Source organism: Tachypleus tridentatus, chromosome 6, assembly GCF_004210375.1.
Source record: "Tachypleus tridentatus isolate NWPU-2018 chromosome 6, ASM421037v1, whole genome shotgun sequence".
Taxonomy (NCBI): Eukaryota; Metazoa; Arthropoda; class Merostomata; order Xiphosura; family Limulidae; genus Tachypleus; species Tachypleus tridentatus.
In genome coordinates this window covers 45,568,069-45,591,376 of record NC_134830.1, presented here as the reverse complement: position 1 = coordinate 45,591,376, position 23,308 = coordinate 45,568,069, and the positions used below count along the sequence as shown (strand labels likewise).

Here is a 23,308-nt window from a genome sequence, read left to right as displayed (position 1 = left end):
CTTTTGGAGATTTTTTATTTTTATCTTGTATATTTTACTTCACATTTTTACAACTTGTTTAATGCAGATAATCTTGTTGCTTTGTGCCATAAAATCCCATTCAGTCAGTATTGACCTTTCTGTACTGAAGAATTGATGGAGATTTAGGCATTTTCTTTAGGTCTTCCTATTCGGAAGTCTCCCCAGTTTTCATCAAATGGAGCATAGAAATCCCTTGCCACTTACAGATCCCTAGCTGCAGGGATGGTGGAGTATGGAAAACTTTCATTGAATGGATTTATGAATTGGAGTGATGTACCATTAAGTATCAGTACAATGGAAAGTAGGGTGGTTGTGACACTGTCGGTGAAATACAGATCACCCTTCAGCTGAACTTATGACACGTGCCACTTATATCTTCCATGTGCATCCTGAATCAGTCGAATTGAAAGGTACATGCAGTATGATACCATACCCTCTTCCTGTGGTCACGTCTGTTTAGCAGAGTTTAGGTGAGAACACACTATACACCTGTGCTATCCTTCTGCAGGTGTCTTTCATTCAGTTGAGGCAAGCATGCAGTACTATACAGTATCATCCTTCTGCACCTGGTGTCAGACCAATAAAGTCTGATGGTAGAGTTGAAGTGAGCGCATAAGGCAAAATCTTAATGCAACCATAACAACACTACACATATTGGCTCTCTTACTGCGTTCTTATTCTGCCCATTCCTATGACATACGAACTTTGTTTATCTCTTCCTTCCTTCCTTCCTGGTCAAAGAATATACCACAGACAAGAGGACATGCATTTCCCCACAGTTTCCCCTGCATAGCCTTTGCCATCAGGAGTCACACTCTATGGGTTTTCATTTTCTGAAGGGAGCTCATTTTGGTAAAACTTTGCACTGGCCCTGACACTACTTCAACATTGGACTCTAGCTGTGTGAAAAGGTGGGAATGCATTTCCAATAGATACTGAGCTCTTCACAAACATTTCCACTCATCTTCCCCACTTCTGGTGCACCTTTGTATTCCTTGCCTTGTCAAAGAATAAATTTCCCCAGCACATATGAATAGGGAGAGTAGAAGGCTCTGCTGTATAATTAAATCATGATACAGTACTTCAATTCTTACAACATCAAATTAAATTTATTGGCAGTAGTTTCAAGGCTAATGGCATGCAAATCTCTTCAGCATAATCTAGTTAACCATGTGAGATGTGAGTATCTGTCACAAATACATTTTTGGGTAAAAAAATGTGAACTTTATTTCCTAAGACAACTAAGTTTAGCAGAACAAAAAATATTATTGTTTATTGAGTTACACATAAGGTGAAAATATTAGAAATGTTGTAACTAAGATTTTTAACAATTTTTCTTTCCTTTTATTAAATTCAGTACTAATTTGACTATCTGTAGGAAAATGATTCAGTTAGGTATTAATGCTTAGTTAATAAATGCATAGAGTTACAGGAGAATATTGTTTGGTTGTAAAAATATTAATGAATCTTACAATAAACCGAAGTCAGAAAGCATTACATTTTTCAAAAGGGGGCACATTAGTACAATGAGTAGTCATTTGCCTCAGTAGGCAAGTACATAAGATATGGTAATTTGTGATGACAAGAAACCCACTTGAAGTAAAAATGTATTTCCAAGATAGCTAGTATTGGTGTTAAAACTTTAATTTTAATTAAAGTTTTGATACCAATACCAGCCATCTTGAGAAGAATACATAAGATGGGGCATTCATATAAAATGTTTGAATAGTCTTTAAACTTTTAGTGTTTGGTTGTTGGGAGAAATAACAACACTTGGCCAGTATTACATTTGAGCATATCACAAATTGAATAATACTGAAGAGATCAAATGTTTCTATTAATTAAAATCAACTACATGCAATGCATAACTAATTATGAACATATTTAGATCACCACAGATAAGAAATTGATTGAATCCAATGTAAAAGTGCTAGTTGTGTCTGTATATGTATTTAACATAGATATCTGTGAAAAGTTTTTTCTGCAACCTAGTTATATAGAATAAAAAACAACTTTTTGTTTCACTTTGAAAAGTAAATAGCATAGAAATAATTATGGAACTAAATTTGTTAATATGACATTATTTATCAATAACATCCAGATGTTGAGTAATTTTTGTTATATTTGTCAAATTGAGAATGTGATGTTTATTTTATATTGCAAAGAAGAATTACAAACCCAATTAAAAAAAGCAGTATTGGTAGTCCTGAGAGCCTATGCAATTTTGAGGAAAAATTCACTTCGCTTCTAGTTCTGTAGATAACAAAGACAACCCCCGACAGAAACTACCTGACAACGTGTACAGTGAGGGAACACAGGTTGGTTGTGCATTCTTTTCTAATATCTAAATGGCTATTGTGTGAATTTTTAATCCTAAAGTGAAATAAGATGATAATTAAATATTTTTTGTATATAAAATTATAACCTACAGAAAAAATATAAAAATATACTACTAAATTTTAAAATCATAAGATTTAATACATATTTTACTTAATCAGGGAGACTGGCACTCTATCATTGAACTTTCTTCCTGAACAGCTTCCTAAGCTTTCCTTGCTTCACCATGGAGATGGACTTCTTTGAAGGCCCTAATTCCCTATAGTTGAGCCCACATGCAAACCTGTTCAGTGGATTTTACAAGATCAGTAAAGCCTCATTAAGGATCTCCATCCATCTCTCTCCTTCTCTTCATGTGGACTTCACCTTGTAGTTGAACAGAGAAAACACCACAGTGGGTGTTCCTTTTCTTCCTCTTCCTATGTAGGTGCACCTTTTCATTGATGTTTCTCTTTTGGGTTTGGGTGCACATCTGCACACACACAGATTTCAGGATGTAGATCAGTAGTGAAGTCATCACTGCATATCAGTCTTTTAGAACTGCTCATTGTTCATTTGGCTTTTGTTTATTTCCTTTTGTTTCTTTGGAAGTGGTATTTATGATCCATTCGAAGAACTTGGTATTGACTTATAAATTGCTCACCAAGGGGCACATAGTCGAGATTTTTTTTGTTTTCACGTATTTTACCTCATGTTTTGGACCAATAGCCATCATATTCAATTGAAGTAATGTCTTATACCAGGTATCCTGAACCTGGTTGTGAATATTTTATTATGCCATGACAAGATTCTCCTAATGGAGTGATCTCGCAACCCACAGATCTTCCATAGGCTGTATGCCTAGTGGAATACTCTGGTACTGGATGCAGTTTCTACCCACCTGACTTCCAAGTTTCCAAGGCCTGCTATTCCTTATATTATCTCTCTTTAAAAACCTTTTAATTCCTTTTGGACATTGATGTTCAGATTTGTTTGTTTGCGATGTCCCTCACACATTATATCAGAGATCCTGTGTTTTCCTCTATCCAGATCAGTCTTTCCTACTTTAAATTTCGGCCACACATGAGGGTGAATTTGTCTTAACTCCGTTTACTCACCTTAGTTTTCATTCCAATCCAATTCTTCTCTTTTGTCGTGTCCAGGCTTTCTGTTGTTACATTTTTAACACTGCTCCCTTTCATGGTTCCCATTCCATTTTGTTTATTCTCTGAACCTCTTCCCTTTCTCATTATATTTCTCCTGTTCGCCTTATGATTGGACTTGCCAGCTTATTCTTCCCTTTCTCCTAATGATTTTTTTCTCTTTCACATCTCCTCTCATCAAATCAATCACCTTATTATGTCCCTGGCTACCCAGTTATGTTCTCCCCATACATTATTCTCATATTATATTTATCATCTTCCATTGCCCACTCTACAGATTACTATCTATTTCCTGTTGCCATCTTGAGCTCAACGGTGTGTCTATGAATGGGTAGGTGCTATTTCTATACTGTTCTTCATAACTGGGACCTTTCTCACACATACTGAGCCTGCTTAGTGGCAAGTGTATACTTATTTTTAAATTTACACTATAAGACCATACAGGTCAATAATGCCCACGATTGAGATGGGAATTCTACAATACCACTTTCGGTTTTTTTGCAGACCATACACATATCGACTAACATTAGTAAAGCAGAAGGAAACTGCTTCCTGGTTTAGCTGTATCAGGAACAGTCTACTCTTTAGAATAAGATCCTGCAGTCATCATTTCTTCTGGGCTTTCCACTGCATACCCATCACATTCTTCCAGTGAAATACAGGAGTTTCCTTACTACCTACCAGCTCCTAGCCACTAGAGTGGTGGACCATGAGGGCTTCCTCAAGAGTGTGCATAATTTCACATAGTTGATGGTGGCATTCTGCCAGTGTAGATGGTGTGTGGGCACTCCTCCTATTGTGGACCTGATGTTGTATTCCAGATGCTGGCTTGTTGTGGACTGTATGATTTATTCCACAATGCCATTCATCCCTGTGGCTAGTTTTCCTCCTTTCTAACATCTCCTGGATGTTGGTTTCCAAGGAGCACTGGCATTGGATTAAGCTGGACCAACCACATAAATCTTCACATGTTGATGGCCTAAGTACCCTCTTCCAACCACAGACTGGATGATTCATTCCCAATACTGCCTGGTTCTAAACTGGAGCTGAACCTCCATATTGCTGTCTGCCTTCCTACCATCATTCATGGAGGGTGTTCTGTTGTTCACTATGTTAGATATTTACACTTGATGATGTAGATTCTTGAAATAGAATATCTACTTCCCTTCCAGTTCTTGTATCCAAGATGAATGGTGGAGGATCCTTTTCCTACCATAGGCTGGATATTCCTATTACAGTAATTTTCATGTTGGTTGAAGTTGAATTTCCTCTTATATTCCACAGCATACAAACCACTCTACACTATAACTAGGAGTTCATTTAATTTATGGGATTCCTTCTGTGATTCCATTCTTATTGTGATACATCATTTTCACTTGCAAAGAGTATTCCTCACTCAGAGGAAATGCAGTTCTCAAAAGTGTGTCTTATGTACTCTTTACTTACATACCCCAATGACTTCCTTTGGGAACTTTCTGAAGGGAGCTTATCTTTGTGATATTACTCCAGTTCCTTCACTGGGTAAATGTGGGATTCTAGCTATTATATGAGTAGAGGTAACATAATGACAGAATGTAACATTTTCCTACATTTAAAATGTATTTCCAATAGATTCTTAATTTCTCTCACACTTTCCAACCTTCCTTTTCCTTTCCAGTGTGTTATTTTTATGTTCCTCAGTCTTGAAGTGAAGTTGAGCTAAACTGCATAAAATGAGTCAGATCTGCTAGGAGTTGTGTCACACTCCTGTTGGAGAAGGGTTGTCACATGTTAATTTACATGTTGTCATGCAGTCTCCTCATATGAAGAAGCATGACGGTAGGTAGGAGTTTCAAGGGTAACGGTGATTGAAAATGTGAATGTAATGGGCATACAAGTTGAGAAAATCTATTATATAAGGAAATGGTAGAATTTATAGGAAATATACATTTTTGATGTAGAAAGGCCTACCATGGTCAGATGTTTAGGGCACTCAACTTGTAATCTGAGGGTCACAGGTTCGAATCCACATCACATCAAGCATGCTTGCTTTTAAAGCCCTAGTGGGGATTATAAAGTCATGGTGAATCCCATTATTCTTTGGTAAAAGAGTAGTCCAAGAGTTGGTGGTGGGTGGTGATGACAAGCTGCCTTTCCTCCAGTTTTACAATGCTAAATTATGGACAGCTTGTACAGATAACCCTTGTGTAAGTTTGCACAAAATTCAAAAACAAACAAAACATATAGTGCAAAAAAATGTCAACTTTAGACAGTGTATAAAATTATGAAGGCTCAGAGAGTGCTTAAATTTATTAAGGAATTGATAGGATTGGTGCATTATTATTTTTGCTTTTTAATGATAAGAAAGAAAGGACTGCAGTGGGTGTAGATTTAAGATCTATTTTTTTATTATTCAGTCAAAGTATGGTTCTCAAGTAATTGAATCAGTCTGAGTGCACTTTAATAAAATAATATTTTGAAGAAAGAAAAAACAAACAATTAGTGGAAGAGCCATACATGACTGAGGTAAGTCATGCAACAATTTAAGTAGTAAGTGAATTATATACACTTTTAATATTGAGGTGATAGAAATAGGGAAAGATAGTTTGGCATCTCAGCTGGATTTCTAAAGCAAATGAATAGACCTAAGTGGACTTAACAAGAAATGTTTATGATATCCCTGTGATCTCTGTAATGTAAAGAATTTGTTGTACATATGTTAAACTACTTTCTAACATATATATTATTTTGAAAACAAGGTTAGTACATGCTGTTCATTTGTTATTGAATTAGTCACTGAAAAGCCACAGACATCTACTGCAAAAGAATTGTAATGTTAGTTAAGAATTGTAAGTGAAAGCCTCTAATTGACAACTGATGAACACATCCTTAACATTCGACATAGAGCTTGTCTAGTTACACTTTTTGAACACTTTTTTTTTTACCAAAAACATTAAGACAAATAATTGTTATAGTATAATCTATAAAGGTTTCCTGATATTTAAGGTCTCATAAATATTTTTTTAAAATTCTTGTTTGACTTAATAAAATTCTGTAATTCAGTAGATCAGAAGGTTTTTGCGGTTTTAATAAAATGATAAAAATTACCCTGAACTGGATTTCTTTTCACATTCCTTATAATTTATCCACTGTGAGTTTGAAATTAGAGACATGTCAATACATCATTTTAAATATATTTTACATCTGGTATATTTCTTTGCAAAGTAAACATTTCATTCACTACTAGTGCTCATCTGTATTCCAATGTGATTTTCATCACTATTATTATGCTTATTAAACCAGAAATTCTTTTCCATTTATTCTGTGTTGTAAAAAAACGTGTCTTGAACAAGTAAAATGTCATTAACATTTACACGTTCTAATAACCAACTTATATGAAATTATAATTTGGTGGTTTTTTTTGTTATTATCCATTAGTGTATTTTATTTGTCTTTCAGGAGAGGTCATTGCCTGCTACTGTTTTTCTTTCTTTTTAACTAGTAGTGCATGAGCCAAATATCATCTGATTACTTGTTTCTCTATCAGAAAGCTGAATTTCATATTAGGCATTATATTTTTTATGTGTTACAAAGATGCAATTTATATTATTCACCAATTTAATTTTATTTACTCAACACTTTCATGTTCTGTTTTACATTAATTTTTAAATTAAAATAAAAAGCAGACTATAAGTGTCAAAGAAACATCAGTCTGAGTTGCTAAAGTTTGTGTTAGGATGATATACATCAAAACAGTTTAATATAAAAGTATCAGAATTGTTAAAATTAGTCAGGGGAATCTACTAATGTTGGAGTTAATATGGTATGGCAGTAAAAACATATGCATAATTCATACACCTAATATTAAAGACATAGCTAAAACTGAAGGTGAAGAAATTGGTATTGTAATGTATTAAAAGTCAGTAGTTTAGTTTTTTCTTTTCACATATTTCTGCATTACTACATTAAAACACATTTTAGTAGGTTAGTTTGTATATGAATCATATTCATGTGCACTTGAAAATAAGAAAGTAATTTGAGAACTAAAGGAAACTGTAACACAGTGATGAATAAGCAGATATCACTAATTTCACATTAATTGGGAGATATAATACCAAAGTCACTGCTACAATGAAATTTATTGTTCCACTCTCCCTGTTCTTTTTTATCTGGATTGTAGTTTTTTCACAAAGACATTTCTCATTTGTATCCCCATTCTGATCCTGAACTCCTTCTTTCTCTACTATGTGTTTTACATTATTATGCTGTCTTCACTTCTTCCTTCAGTTGATGCTGTTTCTATCTTTTTATACCATGAAATACTTCCTATACACATGATCGTTTTCTTCTCACCCTTACAAGGAGGGTTCCCAGGTAGTTTGTCTTGCTTATGCAACATTATCAACACATTCTTTTCACATTTTTCAAGTGTCTTCTCACTAAATATGTCATCTCACCTTTTCCTTGGCTGTCCACTTCCATTGTCTGCTGGAAGAGATTGTGTAGGTTAGTATTTGGACCATGCCTCACACATTTATAGCTCACTACCTGCATAATTTGGAAATATCTTCTTCATCTCACTATTGTTTTTCACCTGTTGCCATTCTTCTAGCATCATTTCACCTGTGAAAGGGTAAGTTCTTCCTTTTAATTTTTCCCTTTCTAATGGCTCTTTCTCCTTTTCTGGATCTGCTCTGTGTTGAGTGGTGCCCTTTCAGGTGTATTTAATTGCAAGTAAGCTCCATATATTTGTACAGTTCTGTAAAACTCACTGAAGAGATGGGATGTACCACAAGAATGCTGGAGGTTGCTTCACAAATAAAGCTAGCTCAAGGACTGTTATGAGTGAAGTAGTAATGCTTTCTATTCTTCCAGTTCTAGGTTAATATACTGGGGACCAGCTTGCATTTCAAATTAGGCTATTTATAGTTATCCATTGCACTGTTTTATATTGTTGCATTCCTTTAGACTCCCCACCAAATTTTTTTCCCCTCTCCATGTGGAGTACAGGAGTCCATGCCACTTATGAGTTCTTAGCTGCTGGGCTGGCAGACCATGGAATCTTCGATGCTGCCTGGTTTTCGAATAGACAAATCCACCACATGCAGTTCATTCATCTGACTGGCTTCCTCATCCTACCACTGCTGGATGTTGGTTTCCAAGTGGTCTAGCAAGCATAAGTACTCACATATGGATTGGATGACAGATTCCCAGATGCTGCATGAACTTGGGCAAGAGTTGACCCACTAAATATGGTCTGATGTTTCTTACGTACTTTACACTATCTGGTGTACCCAAGTACCTAGTAGATGTGCATCTTTTTTGCTCAATTAAGTGTCATATATCTTTATAACAGGGAAAGAGTATATCTGATACAAATGAAGTGTGGTCTTTCATGGTTGTGACCCTGTACATTAGGATATCACATTCAGTGTATTCTTTTTAGACATCTTCTGAAGAGTGCTTACCTTGGTAACTTTTGCACCAGCACCCCCACCATGTCAGTGATGGATTCTAGCTATTATATGAGGTATTGTATCTGTAGGGAACATTTTCTTACACCAAAAATGTATTTCTAAAAGATACTTACCTTCCATCCTCTCTACTTCTGGTGTATCTTTTGTGCCTAATCTCAATATGATAACATTGTTCCGTAGTATAGAGAGAGTTAGCTGCACTAGAAGGGTGTGTTGCACTCCTATTGGTGGAAGATTGTCACATGCTACAGTGCAACTGTACCACAGGAAATTCTATGAGGGTAAGTGGAAACACCAAGACTAGTGGCAAGTGAAAACTGTGCATATAGAGGGCAGCAGGAGTTAAGAAATGCTATTATGTGAGAAAGGTAAGTATCGTTCAGAAATATATTTTCACTGTAGGAAAAGGTTAACTTATGTTTTATGCTTTTCACTTCCTTTGTCATATTTATTTTAAATATTTTCTTTACCCATTTTATTGTAGCTCCTTTCCTTGGCAGAACATAATTAACTGCAACATCATTTTATTCCACCACACTTAAAAAAAGATGGTGCTGTTTGTAAATGGCAATTAGAGAAAGAGGCATACCTGGAAGGGTTACAAATTTTAAAGAAACGAATAACAGAGGTTAGTTTTGGTGGAATGAATGTGTCAAAGTTCTTAATCATAAATCATATCAGTTTTGTATATATTTTAAAGACTAACTAATAAAGTCTATTTTTAATAATAATCTTGAAATGTTTATGTTAATAATAATTTAATTAATAAACACTTCAAATAGTATTTTGATATATTTGTATATGAAGCAGGTTTAAGATACAGTTTTGAAACTGTTTGTGATCTGTTGTGAAGTATTATACTGTCTAATTTTATTGTTTTATCAGGTAAAATTATTTTGTTTTCATTCTTAAAGTTACACTATGTCAAAGTTTTTAACCATATCAGTTTTGTCAGTGTTTCAAAAAATCACAAATGAAGGCTACTTCTAATATTAATATTCAAATGTTTATGTTATTACTAATTTAATTATAAAGTATATCAAATAGTATTTTGATGTATTTGTATTTGAAGTAAATGTAAGATACTGTTTTAAAGGTATGTTTGTAATCTGTTGTGGAGTTATCACACTGTTTAATTTTATGCTTTAATAATGTAAACATCTTTTGTTTTTATTCTTAAAGTGTTGTGTTTGGTTCCTTATGTAAAAGTTTCTTGCATTAAACCAGAGATTTACGGACTTATACAACGAAACATAAACCAAACTAATACTAAGAATGACAGAGACAAAAAGATCTGTCACAACAAAAAACTAGAAAAACTAAGATGCAAACAACAGAAAAGATATCACGAAAAACCATTGACTAACCTCATGATTAACAGATCCGACCGACAATTAAACAAAGACGAGATACATCTACTTCACAAAGGACTCAACTTTGCAATAGCACCTAGGTACATTCCAACCATAGAAATCAAAACATGTTTAGAAGATTTAGCCAGGAGACTTATAATACTTTCTACAGAAAACAAAAACAAGAAAACAACCAAAAACAACCAATAGAAAGAAGACAACTTACACAAATTTATTGTCATCCAACAACCAAACTTCCCAGGAAAAATGAAAAATTAATATTTTCCAGAAACACCTAAAAACAACATCTTAACCGATTTTTTTCAAAGAATTTTTTTACAAAACCATCAACATAATTTCACAAAACAAAAAGCTAAAAAACAATCTTACAAAAAGAGACATAAATTCCATTAAAAACCTAAAACAAGACAAAAACATAAAAATTCTAAAAGCAGATAAAGGTAACGCTATAGTCATAATGAACATGAATGAATACATCCAAAAAATGAAGAACATCCTATCAGACACAAACAAATTTAAACCAATACACACAAATCTAACAAAGACACATGAGACGCAACTAAACAAAATACTACTAAAAATGAAAAAAGGCCAACACAATTTCACAAACACTTTATTCCTACCTACGTAAAATCGACTCACACACACCAAAAATATACGGCATCCCCAAACCTCATAAATCATATTGTCCATTACGACCAATAATGTCCACATATGAATTGTTTAATTACAATCTTGGTAAATACATAGCATGGGCATTCTCCAAATATGTAACATCAGCCAGCTCATTCATCAAAGGCTCTTTTAATTTCACGTCTAATCTAAATCAACTTAATCATAAAGCCTTAATGGCTAGTTTCAATGTTATATCCCTCTTTACAGAAGTTCCAACCACTGAAGCCTGCAAGATAGCTTTAGAACTCTATATCCGAGACCCTAACCCAACTACAGACATTCCCAGCAACCAATTAGCAACCCTCATAGAATTCACCACGATAAAGACAAACTTCATGTTCAACAACCACAACTATATACAAACAAATGGCCTAAGCATGGGCAACCCAGTATCACCAGTTCTAATCAATAATTTTATGATGACACAAGTTGAAACACAAGCAATTAACACAGCATTACATCCAGCACTATACTGGTACAGATATGTAGATGACACAGTTGTGGGATAAAGATCTACAGAACACACACTTAATTTTTTCAATCACATTAACTCTATACATCCCAACATTAACTTCACATGTGAACAGGAAAAAAAGCAATCAAATGTCATTTCTCAAACTCAAAATTACAAGAATCGATACACAATTTAAAACAGGAATCCAGCAAAAAAATCACCCATACTGGACTGTACATTCCTTGGGACTCAGCACATGAAACAAAACAAAAACTCAACATACTAAGAAACCAAATAAACACAGCCATAAAGCTATGGTCGCCAAATAAAATTAACGATAAATAAGACAAAATACAACAATACTTCATCAACATCAATAAGTTTCCTCCACAAACCGTAGAAAACATTATACACACACACACCTAGACAGAAAGCAAAATCAACCAACAAAAGTAAATATATCTCGCGAATCAAAAAATCATGAAACCATATACTGCTGTATACCATATATTCCCGACATCAGCAGACAAATAACCAACATTTGGCAAAAACTAGTAACAAAATATGACATTCCAGTTAATACCAAATTTATTCAAAAACCAGGCACAAAACTAAGGTCTATACTATGTAAAAACTATACTGACAAACACCACACCAACATTATTTATAAAATACAATGTGATAACTGCCACGACTTCTATATTGGAGAAACAAGTAGAAAAATGGAAACCAGATTCAAAGAACATAAAAAGTCACCTTCACACGTTTTCGAACACTGCAAGTCAAAGAAACACAACATAACCATAGAAAACACTCAAATACTAAATAAAGAAACAAACATAAACAAACACAAAATTATTGAAGCCTTACTTATACAACAACTTAAACCCAAAATAAACCAATACAAAGGAACACCTTTATACCTATATTAAAAATAATAAAATAAATAATACAAAATTATATATTCAAACATCTAACACCGCCCTCTACATCCCGACACTCAGTTACACAACCCCTTTCAAATATGTGGTCAGCTTCTGGTCAGTTACCTCTTTCTTTCTTTGTGAACCTGACGATGACCGAGGAAGGTCGAAACGTTGTTCACTCCTCTACGTAAAATATTTTCTCAACCCAAATGAGCCGTTTTTACATATGTATTTCTCATGTATCACATTAAGCATACTGATATTAAAATTTGAATAACTTTGTACTGAACTTGAGTTGCATAATCTATTTTTAAGACTTAAAAAATCAAACATCTGTGTTATACACACTTAAAAATGAAAAGTTATATAATTTTGTCAGCTTTATTGAAAATTTGCTACTAATTGGGATTTCTGCCACCCACATCAATCATTTTGCCTTGTACTGATAAATAGTTTTATCTATGTTTACCTTTATGGTGTATTTTCACAAAGCCAAGGGTTAGTTGTATTTTAAACTTTGCTTTCCAGCATAAAATATTTATGTTGTACAAAATGAAAATATCTAATATAGAACTAGCTATTCCTAAAACAAGTTTAAAAACTATTAATAAGCACTTTGGTTCAGTTCAACTTTCCTGAATATTTATACTTATCTTTTTAGGATGTAGCTGGTGGTAAAGAAAAAGAAATTATTTTACAGGTTCTTTTCAATATGTTTGGATAGTAGAAAAAGAAACTGAAACAAGAAATAGAAAAGCAGTTGTGTTGTAAAGATCAAATTTACGTTGAAGTCAAGAAAAAATTCAATGAATTGGTTGGTATCATATTATTGATCTTTCTTTGAAAGCTTTAATTTCTTAACCATAATATTAATTATGTACAGTAAATTATGGTATGAAAAACATGTTAATGGTATTAACTATTAAGTGATTTATTTTTTAACCTTCCTTTTCTTGATAAGATTTCTTTGGCTGATAAGTTCAGAAGGCTGGTTTCTGGAAATGCTGTGAAATAATACTGCATTTATTAAACTAGAATTTTTCATACATTCAACCAAGTTAGTTGTATTTAGACATATGCAAAAATAGTTTTAAACCTCTTTCATTTGTTACAAATCACAACCCAAGAAGTCTTTTATTGAATGCTACAATTAATAAACTAAACTAGATTTATGGCAAGCAGAAGTTTATCTGAAATTCTGTTTATATTTAATCCTATCACTATGGGTATCCTTTTCTGCACATGATACAAAGCTTTAGTGTCTTATATTCCAATTAAAATTGTATAAAATCTTAGCTAATAATCCATATTTTAATATTATATAAGTTTTAAGATTTAATTCTACAAGGCAATATAAAAAACCCTGAATTTTCCATAGTGTGACACATGTGACATCTTTTTCCGAGCATCTTTTTTTCCTCTATTTTATCCATCACCCCTAAGAAAATTACAAAATTGAATGTAAATTTCTCACTATAAAGTCATCATTGCTCTGACTGACCATATGTTTTTATATTCTTCAATGTTGTTTGGTTACAAATAGAAAATCAAATTCTACCTGTCACATCCTCTCTTTCATTACTTGTCAACAGTTCTCTCTTGCATTTAATTGTATATTAAATATTAAAATATTAAAATCGCAGTTCTTTCAGGCTAGTTAATGAGGCACACAGCGAGCATTTCGTAGTAGCACATGGGTAATGTGATGTGAACTGCACATTCCAGTGATTTACAACTTATAATGGTCTAAATAGTAGTTAGACACTGTTCAAAGGCAATAGAACAATATGGTTTAATTATATATAGATGTATACTGTTACAAACTTAGAGCTTCTTAGGATAAACAAATATAGTTTTGTATCACAATTTGAAGACATTTCAGAATAAAATAAGTGTAATTAAGGTTTGTTCTGATTTTTATTTATATTTGGTGGTTATGAGGTCAGTTAAATTGACCAATTCCATTTTGAGATAGAGCAGACAAACTGACAGATAAAGTTTTGCTGAAATAAATGTTTGAAATACATTTAAGAGGTTTTGGAGATTGGACAAGAGTAATTTGAGTTTTTAAATGAAGAAAAGTTTTCTTAATTTTAATCTGAAAATAACTTTGCAGACTATTCAAAACAAATACTCAATATATTCATGGACAAATCTTGAAGAAATTTTAATAAAATAAATTAACTAAAAATATGATTTTCTGTATTTGAAAGACTTGTAATATTAACTGAAAGACTGCCAAATTTTCTGAAGATATACATACTATATTGAGTATTAAATCTATAAAAACTTTAAATGAGTACAAAGAGAGCATGTGGCCATTCAGATTTACTGAGCATGTGTTGAGAGAGTGAAAACAAATTATTCTATGCAGTGGTGGAAGTCAAGTCAATTTGATTAATTCTGGTATTGAATCAAAAGACTCCTGAAGAGTGATTTATAGCAGACAAAAAGAAATAGAAATGAAATGCCATTCTCACACATTTTTGGCTAAAAATATTTCAATAACTAATTAAGAGGAATTCAAAAAATAATAATGGAACATACATTATTGATTAAATAACATAAAAAGCATTTAAAATTATTTCTCTTTTTCTGTACCAAATATTGGACGTTACTTAAGGAATGACCTGATATTTTAAAGTTTACATTTTGTAAGGTATAATGAACTTCATATAGTTAACTTTGTATGTAGACATTTCCTTCTTTCAAGTCTATCATAGTAAAAGTGTACTTTCAGGCATAAAGAATAAGGAAGATAACATTCTGGGTATGATTGGACATATTCTTGTTTGTGAAAAAAAACCAAAAAACTCATAGTTTTACCTGAACTTGAGGATTTTTTTTTGATCCATCACTGCATGACAAAAGGGTTTTCAGAAGTGTATGCCAAACGTTTAGTTATTTTTGTGCACCAGATTTATGCAACTTTTGAAATTCTATTTAAATACTTGAGCATTTTAGTTTGAGATTAAACTTAAAATCATGTTACCATACTGTAATATTCAAACAGCAGAGTCTAATCTTATTTGGTAGTATTTCTATGAAATTTGTGGCCTGGGCTTTTATACATGTATCAATATACATAGAACAAAAGCATATTAAGTGATATTTATATCTGGCTGGGTTGATGGACACAAAAAAAACAAACAGGTACTTTCAAAATAGGAGAATTCCAACTTTTCAACCAATGACAAAAGACTAAATAGAAAAAAAAATTCAAGAAAGATGCAATAAAATACCAAAACAAAACAATGTCAGGTCCTTAGATATGTGGTAATTCCTTAAGTCATACAAAAATAAAATGTGTACAACAAAGGCATTTTAAATATGAAATTACCTGTCGCTCAACATCCACTTTTTTCTGAAAAAATTCTACATGCCATGAAAAGCCCATTGGACCATACATACATATATATGTAAAAGTATTAAACCACATGTAACTTCTATTTTCAGAATACTGTCAGAGCTACAAAATAAAAAACTGTTTGTTTATTCCATCAAGTCTTATTTCTTAATCCAACACATAGGTTTTAGAAAAAACAGAACATCACCTCAAAAATCTGGCACAATGTAGCACTGCAATTCTATTTATCACAATGCAGTTGCACTTTCTCAACTCTTTTGCAATGGACTTGGTATAATATACACGAGTTTGTCTACACGTTGCACATGTTAACTGTTTACATTATAAATTTTGATACAGCATATGTATCTTCAAAAAATTTGGTAGACTTTTGGTAAATATTGCAATATTTTGTACACAAAAAATCAGATTTTTTAATGAATTATTTTCCTAAAGATTTGTTTGTGAAATTATTGAGTATGTTTCATTACTAGTCTGAATACAAAGTGATTTCATGTTATGATTAAAAAAAGCTTTTCTTCATCCCAAAATTCTCAAATATTATTTTAAATACATTTTAAATGTTTGTTTTAAGTAAGACTTTACATTTTATTAATTTCTGTACCATAACTGCATGAGATCTGTCAGTTCATCATCCTCATAACTATCATAAAAAGATTGGGAAATAAGTATAAGTTATGCTTTTTCTTGTGTTAGAATTACTTCATATCATAACACAAAACTGCAAATGTTTAGTCTAAGTAGCTTAAGTTTCATAACATTATACATTTATGTATATATACTTTTTTATTATTGTATTGACCTTCCAGTCATACCTAGCTAACATTACATAACTTGCATTGATGCAGTGCATGTGCACTCATGTTATGTATCCAATAATATAAAAGTGACCTATAGTCTTCTATGACTTGCTTATGTTTTAGTTGACTAATATTTTGTAGTATTCAGTGACATATCAATTATTATACATTATATATGTATATAGGTTATTATTATTTAGAAATAAGTTATGAAATTTAATTTTCTTAAAATATAGAACAATAAATAAAAAAGTAAAGCAAACAATTATCTCTTGTTGCTATGACCTTTGAACTGGCTTGCTAAGCCTTTTAAAATTTGCACTAGGAGATATCAAACAATTTTTCTTTTTTAAATTTTATATATACAATTGAATAACCAAACAAAATCATAAATATTTATACTGATACCATGAAATTCCACTATAATTTTATTAAGCTTAGATACTAAGTTATATTTAGGTTTAAAAAGTTTGAAACTTTGAGCAGACTACCTTCTTGAAATTTTGGTTTGAAAAAACATGGTAGCCTTTTCACAGATTACATATTAAAATTGCTGAGAAAACCACTAGAGGACATTCTAAGCTGTTGATTCATTGTTCACATATTGTGTGTTGAAGTAAGTGTGTATAAAAAACTATTTCCAAAAATGGAAAGAGGTGAATGGGGCCACTGTGTTTCATTCTGTATGTAAGCCATATCTCAGCAAAATAAAAAGATATGAGGCATTTTTTTTATATTCTAGCTTGTCAGTATTGGTAATTTAAGTACCTAATTTGTATGAAACTATAGACTTATTACGTTGAATCACAAACATAATTTTAAACAGTGCTGCATTGAATATACTACATGACTCACTGAACTCTATATTTAGGTGTGTTTTTTAATATTTACTTTTATTTAAATTAAGAAATTAACTCTTGTATAATAAAGTTTGAATTGTAATCTACAATTTGATTCCAAACATAATTGACATATGTTCATAAAATAGTAGTTCAGTGAAAGTTTGACTGCAAGCCAACAAATGTGAAGACATGGTCTTTCACCCATGACCTGGCATGAAAGGATTAAACAATGAATTACATTCCAACAGTGAAGTGTTACACATTGAGATATTGTATGTAACGGAACTATTGATTTAATACTTACTGAAATATGTATACTGAAAGTTACATGTAATGACCATAAATTTATTTATCAGTTATTTTTGTTTTTACAATAACAAAAGAAACAAAAGTACTGTGATACAGTGCGATACAATTTTCTTTAACTGTCTGAAAACTCAGCAAGATCAAATAAATTTTCTGTATTTTAGGAAGGACATCAAAATGTAAATTTAAAAGAGCTTTTTGATGAATTGGTGAAAGAACTGGAAGGAACTAAACTTTCATTGAATAAGGAAAGAAGCCAACATCAAGCTGTTCCAACATGATCGAGCTGTTCATCACCTTAAACCATTGAACAAAAATCTGAAAATTGAAAATTCTCACTTAAAGTGGACGATCAGAACACAAAGTATGTTCTTGATGAGTTAATGTTTGCTGCTGGTTAATGTGAAAAATTAAAATATTTCAAGTTTTTGACCTTTTGACATCAGTTATCATTTGCTTGCAAAGGTTAATGTGAAGTATGTCACATATGTAGGCATAGCTTTTTCATCTATATAAAATATAAGAATTTAGATATTTATTTTCCTCTTGTCTTGTGGTGTTTACTTTAGAATTATGTTGAGTGTTAGTAATGGAATATTTGTTTCTTGTTTTGACAAGTAGGAAAAACTGAATTATGGTTGTGTTACATGTTATATTTTGTACTTATGCTACAGTAAATTTTGCAGTTTTAGTATTTGAATTTGAAAGCATTTTTCTAAAAAATTATCTTCAGAATAATACCCCTATGTACGATTTTTAAGAAAAGGTACATTTCTTATACATATGTGAATAAATGTGTATTTTCATAATGAGAGTAAATGTTCATTTGATATTTATGCATTAAAATGTTAAATACTCAATTATTTAATGAATGCCTTTATTGCCAAAGATACTGCCTTGTTTACATATAAAAGCAAGTTGCAAAGAGAAGTTCTGGAGGCTGTGATATTATTCCTATAGGATGTTCTAAACTTCAGTTTTCACTGACTGATTACTTACACCATGAAAATTATTTGTTGCTGGTGGCTAGTGTGTGTTCACACAACCAGTTGTTAACTGTTGATATTGGTTGATGGCTGTGGTATTTTCAGGTGAAATTGATTTTTCTGAAAGCAGTGGGATAAGTCAACTGAATAGCAAGAGATTTGTCAAGATATCTATTACTGTGTATCTGAATTCACTAAATAACTGAGTCGATGAAAATGAAATAAATTGACTGAATACAATGAAACATAAAAAACTATTTATTATTACACAAACACAATGTGTGTATTTGTTTGTTTGTCACTGACAGTTACTTTTATTTAATCAGAGATAACTTCTCTTGGACTGACTTGACCATGGTCATTTGCCAGAGTGTTTAAACCTGAAGTTGCCTATTTCAAAGTTAACATCAGGAATATTCAGAATAATAACTGACATGTGGCTGAAGGAAGTTCACAATTTCAAGGCATTAGTTTACCTACCATTGGAAGACACTGCTGTTCATGTCCTTGCACAACATGCAGCATTACTTCATACCTCCTTTGGGTATACCATGTTTACCTCAAGGGCAGGGTTGCCATGTATGGTTATTTTCCTTGAATTTGGTCTTCTCTTTATAGTCACTTTAATATTTTGTGCAATTTTAACAGAACTGCATTTCTTAACATTAGGCTGATTAACCCTCTTAATTATGGACAGGTGTGCATGTCAAGATAGTTTTAGAGTTATATTGAAAATTTAATAAACTACTTTATTATCATTGTATGTGAATAAACTTGGCATTTAAAAATAGTTAATAAATGAAATGTTAACAATATATAAATTTTAAGTGCTTAAGGAAATACTTTAGAAAATTCTCAGTCTTCCCTCCTATGAGTATGGTGACATTTGTTCTTCAGGTCTTTCCTCATCTCTAATTTATTTACCACTGCTACAACAAGTATGAAATTTAATATAAGATACTAACTGTAATATAGATATTACTCGGGTGAAGTATAATTTTGATAATTTACAATTCTTATTTGTTTACAGAGCAATAAACTTGAAATTACAATACAGTACTTACTTCCTATTATAAGATTAGATATTTCCATTCAATGCTGTCCTTTGTATAAAACTGTTTATTCATCCATACAACAAGGCTTCTGCTCTCCCTACTGGAATTGCAAGACTCCAGCATGTCTTGTGCAAATCCTCATGTGTCACCTCATCATCAATAGAAGCATGACATGTTCACATGACACGTGACTCTTTCTACACTTCCCTACCAAACTATTGCTTTTCATTTGGCAGCATTTGAGCTTAGACATGCTCTTTTGTTTGTTTAATGCTTCATGTTCAACTTTAATTGCCCATGAAGTGGTTCTTTTTTTAAATTAATTTGCTCTCATTCAACTTGTTCCTTATATTAGTATTTATCAATTCATTCCAGTCATTCTGTTTCTGCACTCAAATTTGGTGAATCTTTCTATGACAATGTATTCTGAAGTTAACATCACCACTTTAGGAGTTCCCCCAGTGAACAGCATTTTTTCTTGGGCTTCAGGACGACCTGACTGTGGATTTATCTACTTTTACATTGGAAATATATTTTCAGTTTTGGAAAATTATAACATTAGACTCACTTATCATAACCACCTGTCACATCCTCTCTTTTGTAAATTGCCAGTATCTCTCTATGATGGTCAATCCCACAATTCATCAGTAAATGAGCAGTTTAAGGGTTGTTTGTGGGTGGTTATGACAAGTTGACTTCCTTCTAGTCTGTCAGATGTACAGATACCCTTTGTATGGCTTTGTGCTAACTTCCAAACAAACCAAACTTATTGTATAGCTAGAAAGCCAGAAAAATATGGCAGTTATTGGACATTGTTTGGTGTGTGTTCATAGGTCATTATTTAAATAAATAAACATTACTTTGTGTAGTAGTATCATTAATATAAAAGAGTAGGCTTAAATTTTATTGACAGTCAACAACAAAACAATTAGATCCAGAGAAGTATTGTATTTCTTGTTTATTTCTATATATTATAATAAAAGTTACTAAAATGTAAATTAGAAACTTGTTAAGTTAAATGAGACAAGATAATTAAAAATAATATTAATGATAAAAATTATTAATGAAATACATTCATAAACAGCTTATGCATTATGTAATTACAGTAATGGAAACTTTACATTTAACGACTGATTTATAGCTTGTATTGTAGGATTACTAGTCAGACATAGTTCAACAGGCAATAAAACAATAAAATTGAATATGAATTGATATATACTGCTAGAAGCTTTAAGCTATTAAAGATAAACACTTGTGGTGTCCTGTTATAATGTGCAGTCTTTCTCTGTAGAAAAATAAAACTAATTTAGATTTATCTCCTAATTTTTCATGGTGATTGCTACATTGGTCAAATTAGCCGACTCCATATAGATTTGCAGTAGAAAAATAATCGATACTATATAAAGTTTATTTTTAAAAAAGGACTTGATATTTATTTAGAAGGATTTAGAGATTATGCAAATGAAATTTGAAGATTTTTATATGAAGAAAAGTACTTTTAATTATAAACTGAAACTAACTTTGCACTTGGAGCAATCAAAACTTCAACTCTATACTCCATATATTCACAGACAAATGTTTAGTAGAAATATTAGTAAAAATTCTGTTATTTTTGCATATAAAAAATTTGTAACACTTAATGAAAACTTGCAAACAATCATGACGACACACAAAACAAGTATGGAAACTGATGATCAGTTTGGGGTCAGAAGATCCGTGTAATACACCTAGTCCATACTAAGAAAGTTAAGGAGTGCTGTATTTTTCACTGCAAAACCTGGTGACAGGAAAATAACAATGAATGAAGACTGTTAGAACAAAACAATGTAATGGTTTTTGTGGATCACAGGTTATGTGAAAAAGTAACATATAAGAATAACTTAGAAACTGTATTGAAATAAGAAGACAGAAAATGCATGGTATGCTTATAAAGCAGACATGCAAGTGTATTAAGATACATATTTGAATTATTATAAATATATAACATCTTTTGTGTGTGTTACACCTCTTCATTATGCTGCAAAACAAGTAGATATACCTCTGAAATATGAAAAAACCCTTCCTTGTTGAGTTGCTTTAGTGATATATATATATATAAAAGACTAAAGTTCTGAATGTCCTTGATACAATGCAGAGGATTAATCAACTTACTCGTAGTTCTCCAATTAGGAGGATATGTATTAGATCCACTTTCCCACTAAGATTCAGATTTTCTTGTTTATAGTGAAGCTGTTAACATCTATATGGCAAATTGAGGAATCTATGCTGATACTCTATTTTTACTTTTAGCAGATTCTGTAGTTTTCAGTTTAAAAGAAACAATGTTGTTGTCATTTATCTGTATCATTATTATTATTTTCAAAACTAAACTCTGGAGTCGTTTTTATTCTACTATGTCATTTTCAAGATATATCAATAACTTGTTTGTCTGTCTGCTAAGGATCAATTGTACTGTTATCTTTAAAAAAAATTCAGCAGTTTTAAATGAATGTATCCTATTTGTACCAAGGTAAGTTTATTAATTTTTTTATTTATTCCACTGGCAGTTGTTTTAAATGACCACTTGCATTCAGGAGTTGTCTTTGATTTTGAGATCTCTTACAACAGTTTGCTTAGCTCTTTACTAGTGTAAATATATATTTATTTATTGAAATTCATCACTTATTTTCTGTTAAATGTCCAGTTACTCACCTTTTAGATTCTGAACTATTTACATAGTAGTTCTATATGTTTCCATTTTTAATTTATTTTATATGTTCACATACACACACAAATTACCTATCTTGAACCTGGCTTTTCTTCATTTGCATAAATGGATACTGTAGTAAATAATTGTAGCAGTTTATGCTTTTATGGACATTAATTTAAACAGTATGATTTTAAAAATATGCTTTGATAAGTTACAATATACAGAACAGCTCATAAAGCACTAATGGTCAAAAGGTATGAAAAGTATGGATTTTCAGTTAATAAAGTAACTTTTTTAAGCAATAGTTTTTTTCTTACTCTGATAGAAGAGCTCTTGGAGAAGAGGAAATATGTAAGAAATGACTTGCTCTCCTCCTTGGAAGAAGAAAAATTTAAAAACTCTGTATTGATTATGCAGCTCTCTAAACAGATAACATGTGTTTTGAGCTTGAAATGTCTTTATCATCAATGGAAGTAAATCTTTCTGATTTGGAAGAGGATTTGGTCCAATATAAAAAGCAAATGGAGGAATACATGTATGTTAATAAATTGTGTTTGGATAATTTTTTGCAGTTTTAAGATGTTATTCTGGTTGACTTTTATTCATTCAGATGTACTTTTAACCTTGGAATATCTGGTGTTTAATTTGGTTGTAGTTGATATTATTAACTTTTTTATTATAATCTTCCAAATGGAAAATAATTATTGAAAGCTCATAGTTTTTAGCATTTTGATCATATCTGTTAAGCAGATGTACAAAGTATTTTGTTGAACAACTTATGTACATATTAAATGAGACTTTATTTGCAAAATATAGATATATTTAATTACATAAACAGAACACAAATGCAAAAATAGATCTCAGTTGCAAAGTAATGTT

At 31.6% G+C, this 23,308-nt stretch overlaps 1 long non-coding RNA gene across 2 annotated transcripts in view; it reads left to right on the top strand.

The window, feature by feature from the left end:
- The first annotated feature begins 2,185 nt into the window (after window positions 1–2,185).
- The window catches only part of LOC143252378 (uncharacterized), a 31,731-nt gene continuing 10,608 nt past the window's right edge, over window positions 2,186–23,308 (top strand). The window contains exons 1-5 of one of the 2 annotated variants that reach the window (XR_013028969.1): window positions 2,186–2,339; window positions 9,441–9,584; window positions 13,046–13,198; window positions 17,864–18,063; window positions 22,755–22,964. This is a non-coding gene — a long non-coding RNA (uncharacterized LOC143252378). The remainder of the gene's footprint in view (window positions 2,340–9,440; window positions 9,585–13,045; window positions 13,199–17,863; window positions 18,064–22,754; window positions 22,965–23,308) is intronic. The other variant, XR_013028970.1, reaches the window with a different exon arrangement.